The 7,939-nt window shown below is 42.6% G+C and overlaps 1 long non-coding RNA gene across 2 annotated transcripts in view; it reads left to right on the forward strand.

Annotated features, from left to right (window-relative positions):
• LOC129015704 (uncharacterized) overlaps positions 1–5,936 on the forward strand; it is a 30,548-nt gene extending 24,612 nt beyond the window's left edge. The window contains exons 1-4 of one of the 2 annotated variants that reach the window (XR_008494636.2): positions 155–203; positions 1,336–1,381; positions 2,072–2,311; positions 3,028–3,681. This is a non-coding gene — a long non-coding RNA (uncharacterized LOC129015704). Of the gene's footprint in view, positions 1–154; positions 204–1,335; positions 1,382–2,071; positions 2,312–3,027; positions 3,682–5,765 lie in introns of those variants that run through there. The other variant, XR_008494637.2, reaches the window with a different exon arrangement.
• The last annotated feature ends 2,003 nt before the right edge of the window (positions 5,937–7,939 follow it).

The raw sequence follows: 7,939 nt of genomic DNA on the forward strand, positions 1-7,939 counted from the left end.
AATGTAGCACAAATTAGAGCGAACGACGTGAAAAAGAGTTCTGTTTCTCCTGGAAGGATGCCACTTGTTTCTACTCCCGGGGAAATGTCTTCCAAGTTCTTTACCAAATCTGCAAGCTGAACCAACTCAACTGTGGCTGCCTTGCCCACCTGAAGACCTCAGGATCCACCAGCAGCCCAAGACACCTCGGAAGCTGGTGCAAGGTCAGTACCAGAAATCGTGTTTTTGAGAGATTTGCAATGTAATGCAAAACTCAATGGAATGAGGAGTTTTTTGTGGCCTTGTATTTTCTTTCACACCACTGAATGCCAGTGTTTATGTTGGGGCATGCTTAGAGATGGAAATTTGGAAGGAAAGTCTACCACAATATTTGTGTCAATTGGGGATCCAGCGATAATATCTGTTTAACGACACCAATAGAAAGCAGATGAATGTATATTGACCACATTAGAAGGAAAACGAGAAAGATGTTAGAATGATATGGAGGAGAAGGAGAGAAAAAGACAAGGAGGGAGAGAGGGAGCAAGAGGGGAAAGAGAAAAAAATGGATGGATTGAAAAACTTTGCTACCCTTTGTAACAACGTGTTTGCACCAGCTATTCCGTTGTCTTAGAATGCCATTCCACCCTTTCTTCACCTGGCGAACTCCAACTCAATCTGTGACCTCACCTTAATGTTATTTCCTTGGGGAAATCTTCCATAAGCCACAAGACTGGGTCAGGTCCCCATATTATGCAGTCTGATGAATCTGTCTTTTTTTTTTTTTTGTAGCACACGTCATGATATAATGATTATAATTATGTATCCTGGTCTATATGATTGTCTGTTACATGCTAGTCTTCCTCAAGGATCAAAAGTTCTGAACTAGTAAGATTCCAAAAGCCCAGTGCTGGCCTTAGCTCTGAACAGGGCCTTCAAGCCACCCATTGCATAGGGGAATGATGAATGAATGGATGTTTAAGAGAACTGCATTTTATTATCTGAGCCTTGCTGGTTTAGCATAGTGCTGTCCACATGCACATAACACAGGCCAACCTTGTGACATAAGAAAGGAGCTCAATCCCCATAGCTTTTCAGTGACATTTCTCAGGTCCCAACAGATTCACTGATTTGTCAAGAAGAAGCATCAATGGGTCAGAGGCAGAGCGTGAACGGAATTCAGTCTCCCAATGCCTGGGTCCCTCCCTCACCTCCCACTCCTCAGTAGACAGGTCTCTCTGCAGAAGGGGAAGGGGAGGGTTGAGGGTTTAGAGAAAGGACAGTGAAAAGGCAGGAAGAGTAATCATGACAGAAGAGATTTACTCCGGCCTTCTTCTCCTTTCTTTTTGCATTAAGGACAAGCGTCGCCTGCACATGTCAGCACAAATGGGAACATGATGAGGTACCACTTTTTCCAGGGCTGTGACCAGCTCCTCAGGGCAGCAGGCGAAGCTGTCCCTCTGAGTTAGCCTTTGAAGTTTTCCTTAAATCTCTTGCTGCAGGGAAGCCAAGCCAGTCAACCCTAGGCTTCCACTGGGAGCTATATTCCTTCCTTCCTTCATTCATTCCGCAAATATTTTTCAAGGGTCCACCATGTGCCAGGCATTGTGCTAAAAGTGGTTTGTGTAGGCTTGAGTGAGGCCTGCGGGGTGACCAGCTATCCCAGTTTCCCTGGCATGAGAGACTTTCTGTGTGCAAACTAAGACAGCTGGTCGCCCTACTTTGGGCGTGAGCTTAGCATGCAGTGTAACTTTCTGTAGAGTGTAATTCTTAAGAATCACACCAAGATCACCTTTCTTGCTAAAATGAACATTCTCAGGCTCCAGTCCATACCAGTGATTCCAGATCCTCTGAGGCTGGAAACCTATGTTGAATCAATTCCCCTAAGCTATTATTATGCATATTTAAGTTTGAGAACACCTGAACTAGTGCTTAAGGGTACGAACTTTAAAGCCACTCAGGCGTGGATTCAAATTCCACTCGCACCATGAAATACCTATGCACATTTTTACAAATTGCTTAATCAATATGGACTCTAATTTCCTTATTTGTAAAATGGGTCTCATAATACTATTTTCATAGTGTTCTTGAGTGATGCTGCCTGGAGTTAAAGGAGGCCAGGAGCACCAGAAGCTGGAGGAGGCCGGAGTGGATTCTCCCCTGGAGGCTTCCGTGGGAACATAGGCTCCTGATACTTCGGTTCCATCTCTTGTTTAAAGGCACCCAGCTTCTCATTATTTGTTACAGCACCCTGGAAAACTCACACACAAGTGAAGCCCCAACCCATCCCCGAAGTGCCCATCTGAGCACCCCTCGTGGATTCTGAGCAGGGGTGGGTACTCCTTTCATTCAGGCTTACATGCCCAGGCTCCATGTAATGTAAGTAATGAGCAGGCTACATATTCTTGAAAAACCTGTAGGCCCAGATGATAGCAATTCTTTTTATTTTTTATTTTTTTTGGAATGCAGAACAGCAACAATAACAGAAAACCAAAACCAACCTGAACTAGAAATGCAAGAGAAAAATGAAGCAACCCAAAGTTGTATAGCTGTTTCTTCCTTCCCCCGAAGGTATGCCCAGCATCTCATAGGTAGCTTGGTGACATTTCATGGTGATGTTTTACAAGTTGGTTTTGGCAATAGTCGCATCCTTTTTTTTTTTTTTTTTTTTTTTCTGAGATGGAGTCTTACTCTGTCACCCAGAATACAGTGGCGTGATCTCTGCCCACTGCAATTCCACCTCCTGGATTCTCCTGCCTCAGCCTCCTGAGTAGCTGGGATTATAGGCGTGCGCCACCAAGCCTGGCTGATTTTTGTATTCTCAGTGAAGACAGGGTTTCACTGTGTTGGTCAGGCTGCTCTTGAACTCCTGACCTCGTGATCCACCCGCCTCAGCCTCCCAAAGTGCTGGATTACAGGCATGAGGCATCGTGCCTGGCCCCCCTTTTTTTTCTTATGTAGCTGTGAAGCCTCTGGGCTGCTTCTGGGTTCTTCCTTCTTGATCCAGCACGAATCCCAACCTCTTGGCCATGTTCCTTTCCTCTCCAGGGTCGCCACCACCAACTCCACGTCTTGCAGCCCCTCTTCCCTTCAGTCTGGCTGCCACCTTCTTCATTGCCCTGAAAAAAAAATAATGAAGTTTCACCATTTAAAGGGTTTCAGTGCAGCTTGCTATGGGAACACTGGAGAGTAACACAAATGGCCAATTGTCCTAATAGCCACCATGGAATGGATGGATGCTAACAACAGGCTCGGAGTTCTCCATCTGTTGCCTCCTTTTATCCACATGAGAATCAAACAAGTAGGTGCTGCTGGTATTACTGTATTTTTCTCATTTTAAAGGTCAGGATGGGGAGGGTTGAGGAGGTTAAGGAAGTCATTAGAGGTTACACTGAAGTCAAGAAAGGAAAAAGGACTTAGAAACTTGTTCTTCCAACTTTAGAACCATGGTCAGTGACCAAGGCCCTGCTTAGAACTTTCTGAAGGTCACAGCTGGCCTTCTACCTGGAGTTTTGACTTCCTTTCTGAGAAAGGAACTTGAGTGGCAATTACAAGAAAGTTGAGAACTTCTCTTTCATATTTTAAGCATTCATTTATTTTTTAAATTTATTTTAATTTACAAATGCTAATTGTATATATGTATAAGGTAAGATATGATATTTTGATATGGCTACCTTGTAATTAAATGAGTCTCATTACCAAGTCTGGCACTTCACATATGTATTTTTTTGTTTGGTAAAACATTGAAAATCTATCCTTTTAGCAATTATGAAATGTACAATGCATTTTTAAAAATTATAGTCATCATTCTGTGCAATAGATCACTAAAGCTTATTCCTCTCGTCTAACTGAAACTTTGCACCCATTGATCAATATCTCCTTTTTCCCCACCCACACCCCTCCCCAGTCTCTGGTCACCAACATTCTACTCTCTGCTTCTTTGAACTCAACTTTCTTAGATTCCACATACAGGTGGGATTATGCAGTATTTGTCTTTCTTTACCTAGCTTATTTCACTTAGCACAATATCCTCCAAGTTCATCCATGTTATTGCAAATTACAGAATTTACTATTTCTAAAAGGCTGATAGTATTCCTTTGTTTATATAGACCACATTTCTTTTATCCATTTATTTGTTGATGGGCACTTAGGTTGATTCCATATCTTAGCTAATGTGAATAACGCTGCAATGAACATTAATGTGCAGCTATCTCTTTGATATACTGATTTCAATTCCTTTGGGATATACCCAGAAGTGGGATTTCTTTTATTTTTGAGTGTGATTTAACTCCAGATCTTAGTTCTTTCTCTGAAAATCAGTGTGAACTAATTATTGCCAGATAGAATCTATTCAGCAGGACTTTTGTTTGGGAGGCGTCTCTAAGGACTTGCAAATTAGGAGAAAATGTTTTTCTGGACGTCTGCAACAACACAAGCCATTTTGTTGGCCAGCATTTCCTAGAAGTCATTCCAGGTAATAGGTGTTCCTTGGGCAAAAAAATGTTTTCATGAGCAAAGACTTGTAGGAAATCCTGCCATGAAGGTTTTATAACTGCTGGAATTCAGAGCCTTTTGTTTGCTGATGTAGTTTGAAGATCTCTAAAATGGTGCTATGATAGGCATCCATTGTCTTTTCATGAAAGGTAGCTACATTTGGGCTTCCACAGAGCAACTTTGGGGACACATTGCTTTGGTTTCTTCCTTGCAATTAGCATTTTCTTCTCTGTGACTTAGGAAGATGTGTCCATATCTTTCTTGAGAGTTTATTATTTTCCAAGCCCCATCTATGTAAATATCAAATCACTTACAAGACATGGCAGGCCTTCCCGATGATGAAATTGTCATGACTTCATCATTCCTATAATCACCCAAATGAGTTCTGAAGTATGGGCCTTTCGCTGCTGAAAAATAGGAAACAGAGTCAAGTCTGGCCCTATCTTGAAATGTATGTGACAGCTCATGCTCAGTTTCAGTGACAAGAAATGTGTTGAGCTAAAAATATTCTAAGCAGATGTGAATCTGGGACATGTGACTGCAACTCACCCCTGCCTGCCATTTTTTCGACTTCTAGTGTCTCTCAATGCACAGTTGCTACAATCTCAGGCCACCATAGCACCCTCTGTATGCATGCAACTTGTTTCTGTGAGTGCATGTCTGAGGTCCCTGGAGATGGCTTGGCGGACAATATCCCTACACCAGCCAGCCACAGTGGCTCCTAGCAGCCCCAGAGTGGATGGGAATAAATAAATTTCGTTGCAGATTAGGCATAAGTTCTTCTCAAGCAAATGCTTGTGCATTTGTTTTTTTCCTCTAGTCTTCCATATCATTAACAAGAGCTTGACTCTGTCCTCTGGTTGGAAGACACATTGCTCCCATGATTCTGTAGAAGAAGTGGGTTTCAACTTGGTCCAGGAGAACTTGATGCCCATGGGCAAAGGTGGAATCTACTCTCCATGCAGAATGGTGTGTGGGACTCTCTTGGGGGATAGAGTCTTGTCTGGAAGCTGAATTATTTTAAGAAGTCTCTTGGCTCACCTGCAGAAGATAAAAACTAATACCTATCTATCTTTTACAGAATGACAAACAATTACTATACTTCACTGAACACATCTTGTATACTAGGCATAAGAGCCAATTGTAACTACTTTTATTTATTGGGCTCTGTCGTCAAAGCTTTTGGATACTGTCTTAGTGTCAAACCATTATGGTACTTTAGTGCATTGAGATGTGAGCTTGTGTTTCGGTGGAGCCAACGTAAGTTTTTGTATCTCTTCTTTTCATCTTAGGATCTTCCCGGAATCTAAAAATGTGTGTGAGATTTCACCTGTAAAATCTGAGTTATTTTGAATCTGCGTTTTCCTGAAGATTTTTCTTTGTGTGGTCAGCTTTGTTGGAAAAATCCAGAAGCCTCCATGAACTTACAACCCTGCATGAATAAATGTAATATTTCGTTTGGAGATTGAGAGCTGATATGTAGGACAAGGATAACTGGCCCAATACAGACAAAGTTCCCTTGAGTAAAGCAATCTGATCATCCTTAAGGAGAGCCTCAGTATGGAGCCTAGTCAGAGCTGGCAGAAGTTTAGACTCTCAAAGAGTCAGCCAGGTCCTCTTGGGAGGCCCCTACTTGAGAATCCTGCATGACAGAATTTGACATCTGGCTCTGTTACCTACATGCTTGACTTCATTCCTATAATCCTCCATTTCATCATCTTTAAAGTGGGGATGAATTGTGCCTAGACGGACAGAATAGAAGACCATGCAAGGTCATCATGCCACACTGCACATAAGTGCTTAGCATATAGTGAGTACTACACAAAAGGCAGCTTCCATTGCTGTTGGTAAGGGTACGACTTGCTGGGAGAATCATCCATTTATCTTCTATGTGCTAATTGAGTGCACGCCTTTCTTACCTCTGAGTGTTAAAGCTTTGTCAGGAAAAGTGGCAACATCTCAGGCTGAATCAGCCCTATCCAGGACTTGGCATTCCCTGATCTGGGCCCCGACCTATGAGTCATGCAGCCTTCTCCATGTGGACACCACAGCAAATCACTTTTCCCATAATGAACAACCAGACACACTCCATTGTGGTGACGGAAAGTAATTACGAACGTAAATGATCTAACCAGACATGGGTTCCACCAAGGTTTAACCCCTGGTTTCCTTTTCTTCGTGGCAATCACACACTGTCCTGCGGCAGCCACTGGAGGAGAATCATTATGGAGAATTATGTGGTCCATCTGCCCACTGAACCACAGGCAGGGGTGCAGGCAGGAGCATGGAACATCTGGCTTTATTTTGGGGTCTGGTGACACCAGGAACATGGATAAATGCCCTACCTTAAGTATGGGCTGTTCCAGATCCAGGAACAAATATCTTACAGGCCACATTCCCCTTTTTCCCAGCCAGAATGGAGGTTTCCATTCTGACATGATATGGCCACAGTATCATTAGAACTACCAGCACTCATATTCCCCTCACTGTGATCCCTGTAGCTCAAAACACAGCTATCTAGGCTATGGTCTGCACAGGTCAATATGACTCTAGTAATTCTGTTACTACCTTTGCAATTGCTCTTTATGCTAGCACAAATACTGGTATTAATTCTCTTGATACCATGGCTGGGCAACCTTTATTCTGTGCCAAGCACTGAGCTAACCATTTTCACATATATTTTCTCATTTCATCCCTATGAGGTTATACTGATATTACTCTCACTTCCTAGATAAATGGACTGAGACTTGAGTGGGGTAAGGTGACATGCCCAAGGTCCCATAGATAATATACAGCAAAGCCAGAATACCAACCCAACTCACATGGCTACTGGGTCAAAGCTAGATGCAGCATATGACAACTGTCCTCTGCAATAACAGGTCCATGTTACCAACATCAGAGTAGATGAACTGATTTTGTTAACGTAACACCTAGGAAATCTAACCAAGGCCATTTGTTGTTATTTAAATTGGACCAAGAAGAAGATTGCAGTTATGAATGAAGGAATTAAGCAATTTTGGTATAGCGAGAGTATCCTGACATTTGTTGCCATTATTTATTTATTTATTTATTTATTTATTTATTTATTTATTTAATTTGTTTCTTGAGGCAGGGTCTCACTCCGTCACCCAGGCTGGAGTGCAGTGGTGTGATCTCGGTTCACTGCAACCTCTACCTCCCAGGTTCAAGGGATTCTCCTGCTCCAGCCTTTGGAGTAGCTGGGATCATAGGCGTGCACCATCACATCCAGCTAATTTTCATATTTTTAGTAGAGATGGAGTTTTGCCATGTTGGCCAGGGTGATCTTGAACTCCTGACCTCAAGCAGTTCACCTGCATCAGCCTCCCAAAGTGCTGGGGTTACAGGTGTGAGCCACTGGTCCAGGTGCCATTATTTATTTAGTTTTTTAAATAAGGAGTAATATACCTATAGTCAGGTGTACATAAAGTATGCTAATCTTAAGTAT

Source organism: Pongo pygmaeus, chromosome 18 (assembly GCF_028885625.2).
Source record: "Pongo pygmaeus isolate AG05252 chromosome 18, NHGRI_mPonPyg2-v2.0_pri, whole genome shotgun sequence".
Classification (NCBI taxonomy): domain Eukaryota; kingdom Metazoa; phylum Chordata; class Mammalia; order Primates; family Hominidae; genus Pongo; species Pongo pygmaeus.